At 38.8% G+C, this 24154-nt stretch overlaps 1 protein-coding gene across 3 annotated transcripts in view; it reads left to right on the top strand.

Moving 5' to 3' along the window:
* The first annotated feature begins 9 nt into the window (after positions 1-9).
* The window catches only part of PAPLN (papilin, proteoglycan like sulfated glycoprotein), a 71083-nt gene continuing 46938 nt past the window's right edge, over positions 10-24154 (top strand). For 2 of the 3 annotated variants that reach the window (XM_031553556.1, XM_031553555.1), the window contains exons 1-4: positions 10-3912; positions 7760-8014; positions 8128-8719; positions 11257-11352. The gene's annotated coding sequence lies outside the window, so the exon portion shown is untranslated. Of the gene's footprint in view, positions 3913-7759; positions 8015-8127; positions 8720-11256; positions 11353-21422; positions 21854-24154 lie in introns of those variants that run through there. The other variant, XM_019615592.2, reaches the window with a different exon arrangement.

The raw sequence follows: 24154 nt of genomic DNA, 5'->3' as shown, positions 1-24154 counted from the left end.
TTTGAAAGAACTCATGCATAATTTGCTTGGAGATGAGGTCTGTATGAGTATTTTTTTTCTTTTTTTTTTCCCCTGTAGGCTCTAAATCTCTGAAAGTCTTGGGGTTTTTTGTTGTTTTTTTTTTCCCCCTGAGGGAAGCACAGGGAGTTGGATACTCTTGATGGTCATTCTGTTTTACTTGCATCTTGATATTGGAGTCCTTGCCAGGTAGTACAACTGTTAAAATCCCGACACAAACTCTTCTTGCCCCTTTTTCTTGGGGCTTTGTGTCAGTGCCTATAGATTCAAAGGACTGAAACACCACAGATGCTCACCAACCATTGCCCAAGTAAGGGAAGAAGGACTATGACGTATAAGTCTACTTTAGAACCAAGAAAAATTTACTTTCTTTGATCATCTTTGGAAACATTTGTCTTTTCCAGTATGAGTTCTAACTGCAGCGTTAGCGTAAAATGTATTGTCTTGTCTAAAGTACTTTTATTCATCTCATTTGTGTGCTGATTCATCTTGGATAGCATTAATAAAGTAACAATATGAAAATTCCTTACATTGACTTTTCAAGGCAAACTTGCTTGTGTTTTGTAGCTTAAGTCACTGTTCCATATTTTGCTGAAATTAAGCCTATCTTAAAACAGGCTTTTTTTCACTTGGAAGAATCGGAAAAGCTTTTTATATGATTGTAACTTCTTCTTTTCCTGAGCGATATATCTAAGAAAATTTCCCTTGTGTATTTTATTGGGGATCCTAACTATTGCTTTATTGTACAGAACAGGTTTGCTAAGAGTTGGCACCATTAGTATCTGTTTGCATATCTGAGCTGAGTCTCAGTTAAGAGTTGTTATTGAAAATCAGCAGTCATCCTTATTATTTGTTTTTACTGTTTTAAGTATATACCATTAGAGTACTGACTCCATGAAGAGCTGCTTTAGAATCCATAGAAATACACAGAAGCCTTCCCACATACTTGAATGGATTTTAGATGTACAGCCTGAGGAAGAGTGATAGATGTTCAATGCAAGGAATCTTTGAACGCTAAATTCCAGTCTTACTCTTCCTGGAGCTGTTTCTACTATTCTGAATTCTTAATTTCCAAGCTGATCTGATGTTATAGTGCTGGAGACTATAAAATATGTAGTAACAGAAACTGTTTTTCAAGTTTATGCATTTGAATCTCAAATTCAGAAGGGAAATCTGATTTTCAAGCCTATTCCAATATATATCTTACAGTACACTGCTTATTACCGAGCCTTACATACATTCTCACAAAAGAAATGTCAAAACCTATTTGAAATTTTCTGGATTGGTCCCCTTATGCTGAGGCATGGTACTTTGTATTCCAAATGAGATTTGGAACTAAAGATCATCTCAGAACTTGTGGCCATAGGGTGCAGTTAAGAAAAGCGTTCACATTTGAGTTGTTTGAGTTGTTAGTGTGAAAGTTGTATCACTTTTCTCTCTTTTGTCTTAATGCATCTATCTAATTTTAAGTTGTGAACCATTTCAACTTGGTTAGCTTGGTTTAATTGAAAGAGTTACGATATTTAGTCTGCATTTTTGAAAGAGTTATTTGCTATTATTAAATTAGTTGGGTAATTACAGCACATTAGACTGTAGTTCTGAAAGAACTATTGTTTAACCCCACTAGCTAGATTCATCTATTTTGTACTGCAGGCGGACTAACCAGTAACTTCTGTGACTTCTTTCAGTAGCGGTACTTTGAAACTGAGTATCTTAATAGTTTTCCCTTTCAGCTTAAATTAATGATTAGTCTCCTTCTTTAGCAAAGCTACTGCAAATAAATACATGAAAAAAACATAAGCACTGGCAAATTACAGATTTGCCTAAAAACCAGCCATTTTCATTTTTCTTTTTAGCATTGAGGATTTAATGTGGAGCAAAAAGATGAGAGATCCCCAGGAACTGTTATAGCAAAGGTGTACGATGCTGTCATATCTATGGATGGCTATTAATATGACACTTAAATTCCCATGATGTATGTCAGGTGAGTCTGGAAGGTACATGCTTGTATATTGCAACACATTCAGAACAGTTCTTGACGGAACAGATAATTATTATGACTTTAAGCAAAGTATTCAAGGGCTGTGCTCTACTAAAAAAGGCACATCTCCTGAATGTGCAACATAGATTCTGGCTTTTTCAGGCATAGGAGACTGGTGCTTCTTGGATATGTAGATATGTATCTGTGCTTGTATGCCCTCTGGACCTGTAGATAACGACTGTTTGCCATTACTGCAGTGAAGAATTAAATATGCTGGTCAGTAAACATTGGGTGGACGGTACTGTATGAAGAAAATTCTCAAAATGCTTTATTTAAAAAAAGTATTACTTTTGGCAGTTGTGCTATTCAAGTGAATATAATGGACTGTGGAACATGTCTGCACTGTGATTGCATCTTGGTGGTAATTTGGTCATTGGAAACACTGAAACATGAACTAGAATGGAGTTCTTTTACACTCAAAGCATTTGTTGTTTTCGTTTTTACAAACACTGGTTTATACATAATCTGAATTGAATGTGAATGTTTTTTAAACACCTTTCTGGTTCTTAATAAGATACATTTTTGATAGATTACTGCAAAATTTCCTGTATTTGTTTAATTATTAAAATAAAAATTGCATGGACCCTGACTTATCTTGTATTCTAAAGCCATCATTTAATGCTGTTAGAGGCCTAAACATGGTAGCTATTTAATGAGTAAGATTCTTGTTTTAGTACACATAATTTAGTACACATTATTTCCCAGAATAGCTTCTTAAAACTGATTTCAGTAGAAATACTTTGTTCTAAATGCTATCTTTCAAGTTAAATATTTGGTCAAAACCTGTTGCAAAAGCAGCTGCGAATTATATCTAAGGCACTATAAAAGCTACATGAGGTTATATCCAAGCACTACCTTTCACAGTGAAGTTTAGTGTTACCTAAAAAAATATATATGGGTTATTCAGATAAAAAACTTAGTGAACTGTATTGTTACTTTGGTTCTGACTTCATGTAGATGTGATAGGAGAAGGTCCTTTACCTTAGCAGTGTTTTTTGTTTTGTTTTGGAGAAGCTGTCACTACAAAGTTATATTTGTCCTAGTGGACTGACTACTTTTGAAGATGTTTCTTTAGGGGATTACCTTGTCTCTGCATGGAAGGTTGGTATGGAAGACTACAAGACGGATCCATTCTCACATACAATCAAGCACAAGCAGTAGGAGGCCTGCATGGAAGAGCAGCTCATAACTCAGACATAAAAAGGATGAGTATAGGAGGTGAAAGCAGAGGCAGATGATCCAGGAGGAGAACAGAACTGCTGTCTGATCTTGCAGGAATAGGATTAAGAAAACCAAGGCAAACTGAGCTGAATATGGGAAGAAGTGGAAAGGGCAACAAGAAGGGATTCTCCAGCTGCAAAAGAAAGATGCACAGCAGATGAAGGGGGCTGGAGAATTTGTGACAAATGATGTGGAGATAGCCATGTTCGTGCCCTATTTCCCTCTATTTATTGTTAAGACTTGTCTTAAAGAATCCCATGCAACTGAGACCAGAGGGGTTACCTGGAGCAAGGTGGTGGAGGAGGACCGTGTTCCTGAAGTCTGGACAGGTTGCACATGTGAATGCTAAGGGAGCTGGCTGATGTCAGCGCAAGATCATTCTCAGTTGTCTTTGAATTGTCTTGACAGCTGGAGACAGTTCCTGAAGACTGGAAGACAGCAAATATGTCTCATACCTTCAACAAGAGCAAGAAAGAATACTTGAGCTGCAGACAAGTCAGCCTCCCCTCGGTCCCTGGAAAGGTGATTGAGAAATCATTCTGGAAAGTGTTCCCAAACACATGAGGGGCAAGAAGGTGATTGGAATAGTTAGCTTGGGCTTCAAAAGGCAAATAATTGCCTTCTACAATGAGGTAACTAGCTTGCTGGATGATTGAAGAGTGGTTCATGTAATTAACTTTGACTTTTTCGACAGCTTTTGATGCTGTTTCCCAGAGCAGCAGCATCAGACCAACAGACAAAGTATGTATTAGAGATGTGGATAGTGAGATGGACTGAAAATTGACAGAAAATCCAGCTCCAGGGGGTTTTGATCAGCAGCACAAAGTCCAATTGGACTAGTTGTGTACCTCGGGGCTCAATATTAGGATCAGTACTGGTAAATACGTTTTTTGTTGGTCTGGACATTGGAGTGCACCATCAGCACGTTTGCAGATGGTACAAAACTGAGAGGAATGACTGGTAGAAGAGATGACTGCCATTTAGGGAGCCCTCAACTACCTGAAGAAATGGTCAGAAAGGGATGTTACAGAGTTCATGGGGAAATGGAGGGACCTGTACCTGAGGAGGAGTAACCCCAGGCACCAGTACCTGCTAGGGCATGACCAGCTGGAAAACAGCTTGGAGGGAGGGACCTTATGAGCCAACAGTGCTTACTGCAAAGGAGGCTAATGTATTCTGGGAGTGGCACTGTGAGGACGTGTCAACAGGACAATGGAGTTGATTTTTCTTGTCTGCCCAGCACTGGTTAGGCCAAGTCTAGTGTAGCGTGTCCAGTCCTGAGCTCTTAAGTTACAAGGAAGGCTTAATGGAGGAAATCCAATGCAGGGCCACAAAAGCAATTAAGGGAACTGAATATCTTTAATATAGAGAGGCTGAGTGCTGGAGTTTAGTCTGGAGAAGAGAAGGCTCCGGGAAGATCTTACTGGTATATAAGCTCCTGATGAGAGGGAATGAAGATGAGAGCCAGACTTTTCTCAATAGCACTCACAGGCAAGGGGCAAGAGTTGCCAGGAAATTCAATATCAGGATAAGAAAATACTTTTTTACCGGGAGTGTGAACAAACACTGAAACAGCCTATTGCTGTTGTGGAATCTATGTGGAGTACTCAAAACCTAAACGATTCTGTGATTCTGCATGAACGTAAAATTTCCATTGTATGATAACAAGAACAAAACAAACAATTGTGATTACTCTCTCATGAATGCAACTGTTACATCACAAATATAAAAAGGAAGCTTGAGATTTTTTTCAAGCTGTATGAAGAAAAGTATTCAGTAAAAATCTGCACTTTGTGGATTGTTTCCTTAAGAAACAGAGTGAGCACTCAAAATGGAACAATTTGCTGCTATAGCTGTGTTTGTTGAGTGCATTGTTTTAGCAAACAGATAAATCCTAAATTGAAGTTTTAAAAAAATTCATTGTTTTTAAGAGGCTTCTTCCTTTAGTTACTGTAAATTCTAAAAGCATAGGGCTTGAAGGGTGCAGCTGCCAAAACATGTGGATTTATTTATCTTACTGAAGTTCAATGCTGATGTTCGAGATACGATTCCAGTTTTCTAATTTAATTACCAATTTGTTTTTTTACTCCGTTACATTTTTAATGTAATCTTTTAGGAATAGGTAGAAAAGTTTATGTGATTGACAGCATTAGCTTGCATGGACAGTTCAGCTTGGTCTGAGTAGTCACTACCAAGTATTTTTTAATTACCTGGAAATTGCATTTGAAATATGCTTAAGGGCAAATTCTGGCCTGTAAAAGACAGGAATTTGTGAACTGCAGAGAGAAAAGAATCACCTTTCAGTGACTGGAGCTAACAACTCTTTTTTATAATAAGGAAACAATCTATTGCTTCCTGAGTCTGAATTTGGTCCTCTTGAAAAAACAAAAACAAAACAAAACAAAAAAAACATTTGCTGCAGGAAGATGATTTAAGCTTGGCATCAGTGTAATTGGATTAGACCTACTTCTTCTTTGTTTTAAAGTATGCTTTAATCTACACTGACTAGAGTAATGAACCGGCTTCTGTGTTCATATTAATTTTCTGATTTCGGTAATTTCAGATAAGGGTTACGTGCTTTGATCTGGGTGGTGCTGTAATTGGAATTAAGCATTGTACTACTTACTATTTTTATTGTACAAGTCAGCATGAATATGCTTGGAGAATGCCTCAGAGCTCAACTAAACATTCATAATATCCAGTAGCTGCATATCTGATTTGAATCAATTGTTTATTTAGCCATACTCAACAATAAAATGCTAATTACTGATTGAATAGCATACTCAAATGGAGGCCATCCTGTTACCCTCAGGTTATCAGCAGTATTATGCCCTAGGCACAAACTGTTTGCAAATGCACAGATTCTGTGTTCATTTGTTACCCCTGAGGAAGGAGCTAATTCCAAGTGAGATGCAGTGGAATACCTGTGGATGTCAAGGGGGTGATTTCTTGGATCAGAAACGGCTTGTGTATGGCAGCACTAAGCATGTGGAATGGCTGGTCCCTGGTGCATTCTTTTTAGTAAGGAACTTGGTTACTGTCAGGACAAGAAAAACAGAAAATACATACTATGTTGGAGCAGAGGTGAGAGAGCAATATCTGTCCTGGTATCTATAGCAATAATCGCTTCTAAAACTGTAATCACAGCCACGTGGCAGCACTGTGCCTTTTGTACCTCTATTTTTAGTGCTCATAACAAGAGATTAAAGAGCACGATAAAAGCACATGTTTAAAAATAGTAGGCTGTTATAAAATCTGATTTCCTTTTGGAAGACTGCATTTAGTACATGATGAATCCTGCAGGGGAGACATACACATTCCCAGACACTGCTAAGGTTTCAAAACTATTTTAAGAACCTGGTTGTTGTCATAGTAGCAGTAAACCTCTTAATCCCACTTCCTCTGGAGATGAAGCTGTTTTGAACTTAATCTACTTAAAGATTGTCAAGGCTGTTTCTGTGACAGGGATCTAGGAATACAGCACTGACAGAGATGTTGCTTGTTGTCACCAGAAAGTTGAATGTTTTTGTCTATTTTGATAGCATTCAATTATGATCGGCTGAGGGACAGATCTCATTACAAGTTAGTAGGAGGACCATCATCTGGAAAGCTCACCTCCATTTTTAGCAGTGTATTGACACTGTCAATTTGTTGGCATGGTTAAATGAAACAGTTCCTAAGTCATTTGGGGCAAGAGCATGCCGATGTCATTAATCTCTCATAGTTGAAAAACATCCTTTTTGACGAAGTCCTTTCATCCTGAATGCTTCCATTCCTTAGGGTTCCTGAGGCTTCATAAACAGTGCTGAGTCTTTTTTGAATACTACTGTAAAGTCTGTCGTCCTTGAAAAGTTAGTGCAGTTAGAAATTCCTTGAAATATTTGGGTAATAAAAACTGATTTTTTCTTAAATGTACAACTAGGAGTGATGTGAAGAGAAATGTGTGGAAAACGGGCAAATTCTTCAACTTTATCAGTTTAGCTAGGTAGTGAGAATTTTACATGTCAGATGCAAATAATCATTGTAAAGAATTTTGCATTTGAAAGAAAGATGATGTAAGAGATTGTTTATATGTATCTGGAACATAAAGAGACCTTCCTTCTCACCAGATCAAATTTCTTAATAATTACTGAAAAATGTTCTGCTGCTAATTAATTAAGTGTAGCCTGGCTACAATAGTGGATTACATAACCTCACCTCCTAAAATTAGAAGAACTACACTTGTTCTGTTTGTGCCACTGTTTTACTTCATATGTACCGAATAATGGCAGCATTTGAGGACTTTTGTTTGTTTTCCTGAAGTCTACATGTTCTGACTAGACGGACCCTCAGTCTTTAGGACAAATTACATGGCTGAATAAATAAAAGAATGTTTGTAAGTTTAGTTATTTATTTGCCAATGTAAGATAATAGATATTTTCACCTCTACAAAGTTTCGGTTTTGGGTAATAGATTTTTGCTCCTTCCCCTCCTTTTCAGCAGCCCCTAGTTCATCATAACACGAAAAGATGTAATAGAGAAACCATCAACTGCTACTCAGGTCTTTCTGTCTGTGGATGAACTGCTGGCATTAGAAGGAAGCCAACCAGTTACTATGGACACTCTGCAATACCCTCTTGACTAAAATGCCACTGTAGTTTCATCACTTTGGCATAAGCACATACCCATTTTGTGAGTTTTTTGATGCCTGGTGCTGCCACTGAACCATTTGTTCAGGGTGCTTCACTCACTGAGGTACGTGAACCATAATTTGATTCCTTTGCAATCTGACCTCCCCTTGCAGGTGTTGCCTGGCCACCATCCGCACTGAGGGATGAGGAAGATGGTCTTTACTTTTCTTTTCACAGCATTGGCATCAGACACTATGGGGAGGAAGCAGTGACCACTTCCGAACTATGGCACAAACTAAGGAGCATGGCAGGGAGTGAAATCCTCTCAACTGGTCCTGAGTTGTCTCTTGCCCAAATCACCACTTGCAGACTCTACCAGGCCCCATGCGCTCCTCAATCTCTTCTTCCATGCCTGCTTCCCTGGCCTCCTCAGAGCTGGCTGAGCACAGTCACTGGCAGTGTATTCTTTGGTTTGGTCTGTGGACTAGGATACCCAAAAGAGTGACTGGAGATCAGTTTTTGAGAGGTGCTGTGTATGCTTTCATCATGAAGGTCTGAGGCATACAGAGATCAACACTGGCCTCCAGAGAGATGATGCATGCTGAAGATTACAACTGGGTTTCATTTTCTTCTTCATGAATAGAGCTTCTCCAAGCTGCTTGTAAGGCACCATGTCCATATACCCCTCTCCAGTGGCTTTGCAGAATCTGAGCAAGAAGGCTGGCTAGTCACCTGATTAGAAGATTCAAGAGGTGGAATGGAGGATGTCTTCCCAGCAGAACTCTGTATAGTGGCTTTGGAACCTTTCCAATTTGGTGCTCTGAATAAGGTATTTATTTTAAACCAGCTTTTATTTTAAATCATTCTTAACATTTTTAATAATTCAGATTTTATTTGGCCTGAAGATTTCAACATTCTCACTCAATTTGGAACTTTTTACCCCCAAAAACTTAAGTAGATTTTAGGCATGAGACAACATTTTCTTCCTCTCTTAGGGTGATAAAAAGGCTAGTAGAGTATGGATCCCTTCAGTTTATAAGAACAATCTGTCACTGTTACACTACCCAGCTGATTTCTCAGATGTGACAATTTAGGGATAACTCTGCTAAAGGTATCAGTTTTTTACTAAGCCATATGAAGCTAAATTAAACCTTAAATGCTTTGATCTGAGTGGTGATTGAATTGAAGAAGTACCTCTATATTCAGAAAATCTTTTCCATATACACCAATAATATTGAGACATCCTATTTTAATTTTTGTCAAGCATTTTGGTTAGAATTTTGTATGAGTATCATTTTAGTGCAGTATTTTAAACTTAAACTTATAAATCATGTAATTTTACACCAAGCTAAACTCAACCTCTGCCAAGTAGTGTGAGATATGATAGTTGCTAAAGTTAATTTCATGCATTAATATGAGCAGATTTTATCAATAACCTGTAAGCTCCATGGTGGGAGATCATTGTTAGATCAGTCTCATGCAGTGGAGTATTTTGATACTCACAGTGCTTTGCTTTTCTTGGAAACAAATTGAACAGCTAGATACGAATGTCTCCCATTCTCTCAGAGGAATGGTCAGTGCCTCCGGGTGCTACTTGGTCTTTAATGTTGGTTGTTTTTTTTTTTCTTCAAATGGTGTTACTATAATTATAGAGATGAGAGCTCTTTATGCTTAATCTTGTAATGAGTTTGTTTGCGTAATGCATTTACCCAAATGGACTTCCTAGCTGGAGAAGCACAGAGCTTATGCATACTGCACTGGCTGTGAGAGACATTGCTGGGGATAAGCCAGGGATAAATGAAAAAGCTGCATGAGAAAACAGTAGTGAGAGCTCTAACGCTATCACTAGAGCTAGATATGCTGAACGTATTAATACAAATTGTTAAAATATTGATCATTACTAGCTGGGGATGGTAAGCTTAAAACAGCTGCTATGAGACATACATTGCTGTCTCCTGCTGTAGATCTCTGATGAAATTAGAAGCAGATAGCGTATGCCTGAGAAGATGAGGGATTGGTTTGTAGCTGTGCTTTTTATTCCTTGGGATTTATACTGGGTGGTTGTCTGTGTCAGCCCAAGCAGTAATTTAGAAGCCTTTATTGTTGAAGTTAACAGTTTTTTAATTCCCATGTAAAAATCTAGGTTAGTGAATTGTCCTCTTTGTGTTGCTGAGAAAACCCTAGATAGAGAGCAAGACAGGTAACTGATTTATTCCACAAATGTTCCCAGAACCTCTCTGAAATAATCTGGAAACTAGAATGTCTGCAGTCTGCTTTCAAACTGGTATTTAAAGGATATGTTTTTTGTGTCTCCTCCTGAGAGTCTCTCAGAGGTAGGCTCATGATAGAAAGCTGCATTTCTGGCTTGTGTGTGCCTCTGGGTAATAGGAATGATTGATTCTCTTTGCCCCAGAGACTTGTGAGGCAGACACGTGTCTCACATGAACCATGTTCAGTTTGGTGACCTCCTACTCTCACATGCTTCTAGTGCTAAAATCAGCATAGTTGGGTATGGTTTTGCAGACAGATGTGATAGCTTCCAGTCCTTGTGGGAAAGCACCAGAAGTTTCACTTCCACCAGTGCTTTCTACAATTTTCTTGCCATTCACAGTAGTAGGAGTGGGTATTCCCAATAGTTGATCCCTTGTTTTGTTCTTGATTATCTCTGCCTTTCCAGCTTTTTTATACCTCAAATACATGTGCATGTGGGAATGACAGGAATAGGGAAAAACATGCAAGGGAAGACAAAGACAAATAGTTTTTAGGAATGTTGTTTCTAAGTTCAGTAGACTATGCAGTAGTGAGAATTTGAACAGCAAGTTTTCCTGATTTCACATAACTCTGAAATAACTAGACTGGCACAATTTGCCTGAGTGCATAGAAATCACTGGTGTTTTGAGAGTGCTGAATACAGAGTCAGGCCCTTAATAATTACAGAAGCATCCTTCCAGCTGAGGTGTCTTCCCTAGAATATGAAGGGACCAGGGCATAACTGTCCTTGAAATATCTTGCCATTAAGTTTTAGATCCTTTTCGCTAAACCTGCTTCTTAGATTCTACTAATTTTTTGAAATTATCTCTGGTCACTTGTCTCAGTTTCAAAATTATTTTTAAAACCTTATACTAAGATGTCCAGATTGAAAAAATTATTTTCCTTATCCTGCAGGGTGGAGGGAAGGAAATGCTGAAGGTACATCATCCCTCTGTTTTCTATGTAGTAGAGCCTAACAGTGCTTAATTTTCCCCTGCTATCTTATATCATAAATTCCCATCTGCCAGTCTGGTTATTTTCCCTCTGCCTCTAGCTCTGCTGTTTGCTATGTGTCATTGTGCATTGAATTCTTGTGGTTTGAATTGTTTTTCCCAGGTATGCTGCTCTGCATTCTTCCCAGATGAGTCCACTCTTGGTGATTACCTCTGCCTCCAGTTCTTCTACAAGGGTAGAGTCCAGTATTGACAGAAGGTAAAAACAAAAACAAACAAAAAACAAAAACAAAAAAGAAACAACAAAAAAAACCCTACAGCTTGTGTTAGATTTTCATTATTGTTTTTCTCTAGCTTGATTTTTGCATCAATCTGCTATTACAGTTTAAACAAGCACGTTTTTAGTTCCTATGTTTTACTTCATTGAAGATGATTTTGAATCAGACAAACCCTAATAATTCCCATCTTTCTTTGTCAGAAACTTACGTCATATTACTCCTTGTTTTCATGTTACATTGCTGTTTTAGTAGCGTCTCTTACCCAGTTCTCTTGCCAAGATTCTGTCTGTATCCAAGGCAACTTAAATAATTTTGAAAGCAATATAGTGAAAGGCGGCATATCAATTACTAATATCCAAGTGAGTTACCTCTGGCACTCCCTTTATGCATCATTGAAATTCTGTTTGATTTAAAATGCTTAGATGCCTTGTGCACAGTTGTTCAGACAAGGAAGATTCCTCACTAATGAAGACCTGCTGTTTTGTAATACTGCAACGTGTTCCAGCCTATTCCAGTGCCTTCTGCATCACGTGGGATCTGGGCTGACAGCCAGTGCAAATGTTTCTTCAAGGACTTTAGGACATATTCTAATTATGTTTAGATTCTCCCACTCTTTTCATCTGAAGGATGTCACTCTTTCTACTCATTTCAAAGTGCAGTGCAAAATGCTCCATCTGCCAGCAGGAGAGGGGCCCACTGGTGCACTTGTGTGAGAGGCAGTATGATGGCTGGCTTTGTGAGTGACTCTTTAACCTCCAGCTGTGAGAAGTCCTAGGCCTTTGAACACTGTCAGAGCTGGCCAGTGTCCAGCAGTGCTTTCATCCAGTGCTGAAGGAGATGTAAAATTCCCGGAAGAAAAAGCTTCATTTCTGTGAGCCTAGAAAGGGGAGAAGAAGGGAATGAATTGTGAGATGAAGCATCTAAAGCTCTTCATAGTTGAAAAAATGAAATCTTTTGGTTAAAGGTCAAAGTCTGGAGGAAAAAGGTATTTCTAGGAGCTATGCATGTAAAATGTGTATTATCTTTCAATCCAGTATTGGATGTATATGATGGGGATACAGAATCTTACCTAGTGATCTTTTTTAAGGGAACTGGCTGCAGAACAGTAGGCAGGAATAAAGGTCCTCATGCAATACTGTGCACTTAACTGTAACTCCTTTGAGGTGAGGGCAGATCCATGTCTATGTGTAACGTATGGCAAACAAGACTGCATTTCTACGGGTATGCAGGCTCAGCATGGAGTTCCTGATGTGGGGAGGAAGGAGAGAGATACCCTTGTTTGGCCTTACTTTGCGAGTTATCCAAGGGCAAGCCACTTTTCTTGTCTTTGCTGTGGTCTGTGCCCTCTGACCAGGCAATTGGTGTTTAATTGCATGAGTTTTTTTCTTGGAGAGCCACACACAATAACACCTTTTCAACTGTATTAATTTCTACAAGAAAATATTGTCACATCAGATCTCTGAATGCATAAAACAGCCTGCGTCAAACTTCAGAAAATCAGCCAGACTCTCTCAATCCTTTGTGACTGCTGGGATCATCCTGCTGCCTGGTATGACCCGAGTAATCAGTGTATTGTCAGACTCATGCCTCAGTCCTGAGTCTCACAGGTTCACAGCAGTGTTCAACAACAGTTTGAGACCACTGAGGGTAGCATGTATGTTCAGGAAGAAATTTTTATGGCTATGATTTGGAAGCATCTTGGGAAGCCCTTTAGTGTAGGTCATGTGGTATGTCACCTCTGAACCAGTGTCACAGGTAGAGTTAAGTGACTTCGAGAGAAGTAGAACTAGAGATTATAATCTCTAGCCTTTATGTCATTATCAGAACACAAGCCACTTTCAAGTGGTACATGGTCCAGCTCTTGATGATGACGATGATGGCAACTGATTGTGATAATCAGGTGAATAAAGTTTGTGAATTCCTTCAATAAAAGTTGGTGCACAGGCTGTTGTCGGATTAGTTGCTGGATAGAGCTGCTTCTGGAGGAAGGAAAAAAAAAAAGATAAAGGATGATTGTTTTGTACCTTTCATCTGACCCAAACATTAGGATTAGGAGAGAGGCAAAGAAACTGACACTAATTCTCTTCTTTGCCTACACTGGGCTTCTATTGCTGTAAGATTGCTTACCTCAATATATCTAAGATGAAAGACTGGCTCTACTCTTGGGACTGGATTTGCAGGACAGGAGTAGGTGTCTGACTTGAAGACTTTTCTTTGTACTTTAATGAGCTTCCCAAGAGAATTCTTCAGATGAAAGCTGTTTTTCCATGGCAGACTGCATAGAGTCTCATTATTGCTCTGGCTTTTGCTGCACAGCACATATGTAACTGTGGGGTTGTCAGCCCTTCTACAGTGCAATAAAAATAAGTAGATTAACTGAGCAAAGAAGATTAAAGAAACTTTGGGGAAGGAAAGAGAAGGGAGGAGGATGAGCAGAAGGGAGTATAAAAAGGCCACAAGACTGTGAGTGCTAGGCTTCCTGGTGCATGTTACACAGGGTTGCTCTCTTTATCCCTTTTGGGTTTGGGTTAGGACGACTGAATAGAACCGATCCTGACACCATGTCAAAAGAGAAACTAGAGTCACTGGTCAAGAATATGGAGATCATGCTCTCTGAAGTAGAGCAGCTGAAGATCCACTGCACCAAGCAGACAGAGGAGGTAAACCAGGTGGTACAGGAGCTGCGCCGGGAGAACAAGGAGCTGGCAGAGAAGTATGAGCACATCTGTCAGGACCTGAAGGAAGCCAAGGAGGCTATTGCCCAGTTGCAGGACACCAAGTTTGCATTTGAGGCAAAGGAGCGGCAAGCACAGAAGCTCAACCGGCAGCTGTGAAGCAGTATGAAAGAGAAGGAACTTGCTCTAGGAATAGAGAGAAATCTTCAACTGCTGCAACCAAAAATCCCTGGATCAGTATTTTAAAGCAACTCTTTCCCTTCCTCTTCAGACTAAACCTGTGTGCTGGGGAAAAAAAAATTCTTTATGGAGGCAAGATCTCAGATGCAGCTGGAGTTCTGCCCCAGAAGGCTCTTTTGTTAACGACTAAATGCCTCGTTATACTGGGAGGGAAATCTTATTCCAGAATCCCTTGTCAGAAATCTGAGCCACAGGCATACAGCAACAGCTGCCAGGATTTGGGCACCTTCTCATGCCCTGTGGGGGTTGCACAAGGACAGAATCCAGGAAAAGAACTGTCTCTGCCTTGAGCCACTGGAAAGAGTTGTGCTGTGAGACTTCGTGAAGACAGAGGGGAAGGATCATCGTTTTGACAGCCCCTGTTGCTCTGTTTCATTGCTAGCTTTTTTTCTGTGCACAGCCGGACTATGATGCTGTCTTTAGATGAGTGTCAGCTTCCTTGCTGCCTGTCACTGAAGGGCGCCAATGAGAGACAACATTGTGCCTCAAGCTTCCAAGTACTTGCTATCAAGGGCATGTTGGTCCAGAGGATCTTTTAATGCTGTTGCAGTCGATCTTGTTGTCTTATAATTCCAAAGTAAAGAACTAGGAAGGTTTCTGTCTCAATTTCCATTTCAATAGAGTTAAATCTTAATGACTCCATGTTCACCACGCTAGAGTTAAATCTCTGCTGAATATAACACATTTTAACCTAAGAGCATGTTTTGGCACTGAAATTACTTTTCTTAAGCAGAAGTAATGTGTATAAGTGGACTGGAGGTTAGAAGGATAAATGTATGTGGGACATGGGGGTGGGAATTGCTTGTCAGAAGTTTTGCATTCAACTTTTCTTTCTTCTGTCTCTCCTAAATGGCATTTGGTGTAGTCGGTGCCAAGTCCAGCTAAGAGCAGGTGACTTCTGCCTGCACAGTGAATAGCAAGAGATCTCTGAGGGGAGTCTGCAGAGATTACTGAGAAAAAAGCTTGGATGTGTAAACAGAGAAGAGCTGGAATAGTTCCAGGAGAATCTTTCTTCATATTGGCTGTGTTGTTGTCAGCTTCCTTCTTCCCTTCAGAGCTTTGCTGTATTGTTATCACTGCCAGGCAAGCTCTCTCTTCTAACAAGGGCTGAAATTTGTGAGAAGCAGGGATGCTGTTATCTATTTCTGAGGGACTCAGGGTCTGTGTTTTGTCAGGAACATAGGCACAATGTGCTGGGGTGGGGGAGACTAACCATACAGAGAGCAGGCAGTCATCACCAAGGGGAAAATGAAGCCTGTCTGCTTTGGTTTTTCCAGAGAACTTCAGGCAGGGGCAGAACAGTTTAGCAAGACTTTTTAGGACTCAGTCCAGCACTAGTGAAAATAATTGTAATTTTGTCACTGATTATAAAACACCAAGATCAGGCCTATAATTAGCTAGTTATTGTTCTTTCTCTGCTCTGTCCTCTGCCACTTCAGACTAGGCCTGATCCAAAGCCTTTGAAAATTAAAATCTTCAGATTAATTTGATGGAGCTATGGTCCAGGCCTTCCAAGTAGAGGGCTGTTGTTTGGCAGTCAAAGTACAGGGACATCAATAGGAACAGCTTTGTGAATCACTGTAAATAAGAGCTGTGGCAACATGTTTTATTACATTTGTAATAAATGTGCTCTAAACTTTTATTTTTGCTTTTTTGGGTGGAACAGATTGGAATATCTAGAAATCATTTGGGAGATTGGAGTCTGTTCTTTTTGTTTTCAAATCTAATCTGAACGTAAACGACCAGCCTTGACTCTTTGGTACTTGCTTACCAGTAACAGCTTAGGAAGCAAAAAAATAATCATTGTATTTGTTTGTATAAGAACTAAAACTGTTTTCTCTGGGAATTAATTTTCTAGCCCAAATCTGCTTACCACCTGTGCTTTCTTCTACTTTTTATATATAATTAAAATGTAAAATCAACAATAAAAAGGAAACAAACAGCTGAGGGATCGTCTGTTCTGGATAAGGAATTGCCTTATTTAATGCATATATATGTCATTTCTGAGTGTGTGCACATGCTTGCTAAAAATAATAATTCTACTGTAAATCCTCTGCAGCAAGGAGTGGACTAATGGAGACCCTCCAGATCTCTCTGTGTTCTGAGGTTAATCTTTCTAAATGAGATTCTCTGTGCGGCTGCCAAATTCACCCTACGTAATATTTAAATCCATGATGCAGAAAAAGAAAATGGGATTGAAGGAGCCTTATCTTAAGTTTCTTAATAATTAGTATTCTAAGTGTCTAATTTTAAAGAAGGCTGTGATTCTATGTAAACATTCTAGGATTTGAGATAAGACTTTGGAAAAACTGGACACATTATCCATTGCTAGAAAAAATTAATATAGCTTCCTCTATCTTTCCAATAGATGCAGTTATGTCCTGGTTTAGCTTACACTGGTTAAGCTTGGGAATAGTTGGGCTGGTTTGAAATCAACCTAAGTCCTACTATATGCCAGCTCTCTGTTTTCATATGCAAATATCTGTGTATCCAAGTAAGGTCTTAGCAATGGATCAGTGCCTGTGCTTGGATCCTGAAATGCAGTATTTTGGAGTGTCTTTCAAAACAATGTTTTTCTGGAGTTAGTCACAGCACTTAGAAGTTGTTATTGCTTTTTGAACACCAGCGCTATCAGAGTGTGGTATTATTCTTTAAAGGGCCTAAGGATGAGGAGCTGAAGTGTGTGTGTGTGTGTGTGTGTGTTTGTGTATGTGTGTGTAGCATCATAGTTTGTTCAGAAATTTGGCATGAATAGAAGATGTGAATAGAAGTTTTGCCTGATTTGGATGACAATCAAGATAAATACAAAGTGATAGGCTTACCATTTCCTTCATCTTGGAAAGGGATGATGAGAGGTATCTAATTCTTTGAATACAAAAAGCCAAGTTATTTGAAGTCTGTCTTGGAGAGCACACCACAGTAATTGGCTTAGTTGCCAAGACGAATCTAAGAGAAAGAGACCCAATTAGACCATGTGTCTGTGAGTTGGTCTGTTCTTGGAACAGATTACAGCAAAATATTCATGACTTTTCACCGTTCTGGGCTGTATTAAATGGAAGTGCTCAAGAAGGGAGGCTCGATAGGAATGAAGCTTATACTTTAATTACAGAAAGCCTCTTCTTCTGACACTTAGCATGAGTGTATTTGGGTGAGTGGGAGGGAATTAAATGGTGCCCATGAGCACACAAGCTGATGAATAGGAATCCCTGGCTGTTAGCTCACACTGAACAAGAAACCATGTTGCTGAATTGAAAGCAATAGCTAGATGTATCCTGGGATTTTTAAGTGTATAAACAAAGAGGAGCACAAACTCACTTGGGAGTATTTCCTTACCAAACCTTAGAGCAAGCAAAAGTGGACTGCTGCTGTCTGCTGTGATTAAAAATCACAGGGAAATTTGAAGACAGTATAGAAGCTGACTCTCTCAGAAGTTTAGGTCTGTTCGTGTCCAGTTGCCTGTTTGCAGTTCTCAAAGCCCTGGATTAGGGCATTCAGAGTTGGGAACCAATAACCGTATGAACACTGGAGCCTATTCTTCATATGTCTTATTACAATTTACTCTCATGTACTCTACTGGAACCCAACACTGCCAAACTACAAAAAAATGATCTCTACTAGTAACAGTGCCTATACAGAATATGTACTAGATCAGCTATTCTACAAAGTCTTCAAAGAGTTCCTGGATGAAGAAGGGAGAGAGGAGTGTGTGAGTTATGACAAGAGCACAGTAGACTTTTATAAAGAGATTGTAAAGATTGGCAGCCTTGCAACAGGCTTTCCAGCACAGGAAATCAAACCTCTTTTCCTGAGGGATTAAGAAAGGTTTTAATTCTATATACTGAGAGGCTGTAATTCAGAGGGTTAAATGGCATGCCTAACCTGTGATATTAAGTAGGAGTCTGAGAAGAACTGAGTTATCAGTACTTTATTCAGATCTGAAGAGAAGTTCATATTTAATCAAATTTTATTATCTTGCCTTATCTTTAAAAAGAAAAAAAAATAGTATGTCAAAAAATGTGCAGTTTTCAGACTGCTGCACATCTGCTAGAAGGAATGATGGGCTGTAGTATCCCTGATAGCAGAGGACTTAGTTTGACATCCCAGAGGCCCTTATTTCTTTCCTATGTCATTTCAGTCATCAGCATGCTTACCTGGAGCGTCTGATTACAGTTCAGTGTTAACATGTGCTCAGAAGGATTTGAAGATGTGCCTGAATAATATGTCCTCAAGTACTAGGTTAAAGTATAGAAATGGCTGTTGATTTCCTTTACATAGGCTGCAGTTATCTAAGAAATTGGGCATTAATGTAACTGGAAAAATATTTTGCCCAGCAAGTCATGAGATACCTGAGAATGGAACCTCAATCTCTTGACTTGAGCCCAACATTGTTTCTAGTTGAAGAAATTATGCTGCTTTCAAATGAAATTTTAAAAAAACATAAAAATCCAACAGCTGATACTATGGAAGTGTTAGACTCCTTAACAAGTTAGACTGGAGCTAGATCTGTAAAGTATGCAAATCTTTAGATATTTGAAAACATCCTCTGGCAGTTAGGAATCCTGTTGGCTTGTTTCTGTGAAAGGTACTTCCTGGAGCATAATAAAAGAGAAAGCTGAAGTCTTGCTGCAGACTTCTGTCCATATAACTGTTAAAATCCCAGCATTGCAGCTCCTGTAGAGCTCCTGCTTCTTAGCAAAAGCACTTAATTGATAACTTTAAAAGTGATATCTTGTTCAGCAGTACACATTTAATATGTGCTCACCTCAGTTGTTGATGATCTCATAGGTGATACCTAGATGCCATTGCCTCCAGGCCAGTCACTGGATAGAGCTGATGGCAAGAGTGAAATGCCTCAGCTTCTGAATGTATTCACTCCATAGTGAATTGTAGTTGTCTTATCAAGAGACAAGAATGGTCTTGAATAAGTGGATTTATCATACTTTCACTAAACGGTAGGTGATGAAAATAGTTGCAGCATAAGGATAATGTTATTTCTCACAGAGAAAAGGCACAAACACAAAACATTCTTTAGAACTGCAGGGCAAAGATTTGCTTACTCGTAGTGCATTGTCCTTTTTCTGGCAAGGACTGCCCTTCGTTCTGTATCCCACATTAATAGCTTCTGATTTTTGTCATGTCCCTACTGGAACTAGGCTTAATTTCTTTTGTTAATAAAAGGAGTTTCATCTATGTTTCATGCTGCTTAGTTGTGGTAAAAATCTGATCACTTCTTGGTTTATTTTAACATATTAGCAGGTTATCTATTAAGGCTTTATGGGGTTAAAATAAATCTAGATGTGTTTACACAGCATCTGCTTTAATGCAGTAGGCACAGCTGTTTTTGGATGTATTCTGGCTAAATTCCAACAAGGGCAGTCACATTTTCCCTGTTTCTGGACTCCTTTGTAGCTTAAACTGTCAGCCAAGAACATGAGAACTGCAAGTAGGCTACTAAACCTGGTATTTCCAAAAAAGCATCTATTAAGGGTCCTACTGCTATGAGAAGGAATTTTAAGAATTAGGATTTTTATTAATTCATCTGGAATTGTGTTTCGTTCTATTAGCATTTGAATCTTTAGGATTCAGTTTCAATTCTTTCAAGTGATAGAAGCTAAGAGTGGTTTATTTGTGTAAGACAAAGCAGTCAGGCTTGTATTTGTGGAAGATCAAATATCAAAAAGCTTAGGATAATTGTGACAGCTGGCAGAATGGCAATAGCCAGTGGCCAGTTGAGAGTATGAGGTAAGTAAAGAAAAAGGGCTGAGGTAACATCTTTCTGAAAGAAAGAGAGGCCTGTAGGTTGGCCCCAGAAAAATTTGATTCTAAAGGGGAACAACAATTATCTCTGTATTTTTAATTAGACATTAGCAGTATTCCATTATTGCTTCTTCTGACAAGGGGAACATAGATAGTCATGCATCAGCAGTGGGGTGTGTTGTATCTTAAAAACTCAGAGGTTCTCCTGCTTGTTGGTGGAGGTGGTGACATTTTGTGTTGGTTTTCCTGTTAGTTTATCCTGTAGACTTTGTTTATTAAGTCAGAACTAGCTTGGACAGCAAAGTACAGGATTGTTTTTGCATGTGGAAAAGTTGTGACTTTTATTTGAACTGTCCCACATGGGATAACTGTAGAATTTGAGAACTGTGTACCTTTTGTAGCTAGTTGCCAGACGGGGATTAAAGCAGCTGTAGCCTTTGAAAAAAATTGCTTGCAGTAGTATTTGTGGTTCCGTCACCTGGAGCATTTGTGACATTGTTGGAAGCTTCTGTTTGGAGCTATGTGCTGTCTAGGCTTGTCAACAATTGTCAAGGTTATTGTCTCTTTTTCTCAGGTAAGGCAGTAATGTGGCCAACAAGAGACCAGCAATGCCAGCTCTGGATATTTCATTGCATATCTTGATGTCTTCCTTGTAGATCCAGTACATGGAGTTACCTGAAGGCAGAAAGTTCAGCTTTCCTTTTGAAAGTAGGGTTCTGTTCCTCACAGTTTCAAATGAACTGCTGATGAAAAAGGACTCTCAAAATGAAAAGCAAACAAAAAGAAGAACCCAAACTTAAGTTTTTAAGCTGTTGTCATAATCTTGGAGATGTCTGTCATACTATTTTTAAGTAGGGTGAAAATGCTGGCAGCTGTTATAGTTGCTGATCCAGAATCTATTTTTATAGATCTTTGTATTTCAATATTTTATGCTTAGCAGGGGATAGAATCAATAGAGGGAAAAAGAATCTGTTTTCTAGATAAAACAAGTTGTTATGCAATGACTTCTCCAGTATCCACATGATTAACAACACAAGTTTTCCTTGTAATGCATCCAACTATATTTGTGTTCCTTCAACAGCTTTTCTATTGCTAAACTGTTCCTTCTTGAGAATTTTAAGAGGGTATCTAAATTGCATGACATTTGTTTGAGGCAAAAATAGAGCAACCTGAGCTGCCACTGTATTTGGTTAAATTGATATCTATATCCTAAGTAATAGCATTTTCAAATCTCAGGGATCTAATTAACTCTGCTTACAGCCAGAACTAGCTGATAATTGTATCTAAGTTCAAACTTTCTTTGGTCAAAAAAAAATCTCTGAACTGTGTTTCAAGCTTTAGTTCTAAAGGAAATAATTTTGGTTTAGAGTTAGGAACTTACTAAAAGGAATACCAAAGTGATCTCACTTTTGATATGCTGCCTACAGCTAAAATACAACTACTTATAAAGGGCTCCACCCCTTCAGTAACTTAAGGCATAATTTAGAGCCAACGTGTGTGCTCACACACAGACTACAGGAGCTAGAAACAATTCCAAGTTATGCATGTGCACGTGCATGCTTAGAACTCCAGTTTTCCTAAGCAAAAGAAAACTCTTGTGAAGAAACTTGGAGGCTGAGGGGGTTAAATGAAATCCAACTCCTTTTCCTGTGTTGTAAGGCTTAGTAGCCAAACAGAAGCTGGAGAGAAGAGCGGGTTAGGAGCCACCGTTTGAACCTGAACGATAGTAAAGTGATTTTTGCTGATTGTCTACAGAGTGGCATCAGTGCCTCCAGCTTTTACGCTCACCTTTCATCAGTACACGCAGAAGGTAAGAGTTGTTTCTGTGTCCTGGGCTGTCTCTTTATGTTTCCATCTAGACATCTATTTTCTTTCAATGCTGGTTTTTTTTTGTTTGTTTGTATTAAGTTACCTTTGATTTTCTACTGCTGTTTTTCTTCAGTTCAAAGAACACAGGAGAGAGGAGTTACCACATTGCATGCACTGCAAAATTGGATTTCCTGGTAGGGAAGGAAGAAAATATTTGATGTGGTTGGTGAACATTAATCCCTTTCCCTCACAATTAATTACACTATAACTTAATATAATCAGAACTGTTCCTGACACTGTGAGTGAGGAGAAACAAAAGGGTGGAAGGGTCAGACACACATGCATCACCAGGAAAAAAAACACAGAAACCAAGACACACATAGCAGGGGTACTAACTGGAGAAACATGCTTTTTGCTGGTAGAAATAAAAAACCCTGCCCAGGTGTTAGGACTCTTAAATTTGCTAACTACTATCCCTGGAGTGCTCAGCTGCTTCTATTAATGTTCTAGCAGGGGACGGACTGTCTCCTGATCAGTCTGCATTGCTTTCAGCTGTGTGAGGCAGGATCCATTTTGGAGTCTGATTCCAACTTGAACAATGGTGCTTGAATCAGTAGACCTGCTTGTGAAAGGGGTGGTTTGCAGGATGGGATCTCAACCTAGAGGAGGTCTGATATGCGAGAGAGGCCAAGATGCTGCTTAAGGAAACTGTGTTGGTGAGGAGATGGTAACGGAATGGTGGCAACGTGGTAGGGCAGCCTGATGTCTTGTTGTTCCTCGTGGGTGGTTGGATGGAGGAATGTTTGCTTAATAACTAAGTTTCAAAGCTTTGATAAAGTTAACGATCTTGAATGGAGTTCCTACTGTTAGAAATAACTAAGCTTAGTACACGAGATCAAAGAGATTTTAAGTTTCATTAAGTCTGTTTGCAGGGACTCTAAAGAACACCTTATTTATTACTTTTGGAAGGGTCTTCACAAGGCTTAAGAGTTTCTCTTATGCCTTCTTTATTGCACTTAAAATGGCCCTTCACCAGCTTTTTTGCAAGCTTGCTTGCGACTTACACGTTTTTTCTCTGGTCTCTTAAAGATACACTATTATCTTCTGTAATGCCAGAGCCAGGGTCTGTAAATGGAGCAGCTGTGAAAAATCATTCTTTCTCAGGTGCACTTTGTTGATGAGCTGGTGTGCTGCACAGCCATGTGTGTTGGATGGCCTCACCCTTCAGCTTTTAGGATTAATGCTCTGCTGTTAAAAGGAGTGAAGAGAAGCATGTGATGTGCAACAGAAGTAGGTAGAACTATGTATCTTTGGTATGTCAGTAGCTTGAACTAGTGTTTTTTGAGGTTAGTGAACAGAATGATTAATAAAATGCAAAAATTAAAAGCATAAAGTAAACTTGAGGTCTCCAGAAGTTTTGCTTTTAGTGTATTTTCTTTAGCGTATGTGAGATAATTTAGACTTCAAGTTTACTTCTGGGTTCTCGCACACCAGAGAGCATCCTGGCACCTCAGAGGTGTTTTTGAAATATTTTCTTTCATGAATGTAAGCACTTGATGGTTTAAGGAAATGCTGCTCTGTAGTATATGCATATTCCAAATCTCTAGTGAACTGTCCACTCTGAATGAAGCTTTGGAGAAAAGGATTTTGATGAATGACTTGAAGGGATGTTTGAGAAAAGGTATAGGTTTTTCTTTGCTGTTCTCTCTCTCTCTATATGATATTAAGAATAAAACAAATTAATTTGCTTTAATTTTAAGAGAAAGGAGCAATCATGGTTGTAGAATGAATTATCTTAAATGCTGATCTTTAGTAAGTGATAGTTTTCTGATGCAAATCCTGTATCTCTGTTTTGGGGATGGAGTTCTTCCTCTAATCTTGCTTGGTAAAATATGTTGTTACTTAAGGAATTATTTGCATTACGAAGTTGGCACCAAAATTCGGTTGGAGTCAATGTGAAAGACTGTGCTGAAAGGATTTAGGGAATGGGAAAAGAGGTGTTTTGTTGGTACCACCAAGAAAAATGGTTGCAAGCTTAGTTATGAGCAAGTCTTTTTTGAAAGAACACTTACGGGTTGATTTTTTTATTTTTTTAAGAAAATAGGGAAATTGCAAAAAAAAAAAAATGTGTGTGTCCAGTCTTGATTGAGATGTCCTTCTGACTGCAATATATATATTATATATATATTATTATATTGTCATATATATTATTATTATAATATATATAATATATATATAAAATATATTATTATTATATTGTCATATATATATATATATATATATATATATATATATATATATA

Source organism: Meleagris gallopavo, chromosome 5 (genome assembly GCF_000146605.3).
Source record: "Meleagris gallopavo isolate NT-WF06-2002-E0010 breed Aviagen turkey brand Nicholas breeding stock chromosome 5, Turkey_5.1, whole genome shotgun sequence".
Lineage (NCBI taxonomy): Eukaryota > Metazoa > Chordata > Aves > Galliformes > Phasianidae > Meleagris > Meleagris gallopavo.
Note: the sequence above shows the minus strand (reverse complement) of the source record. Positions and strands in the feature narration are given on the sequence as shown.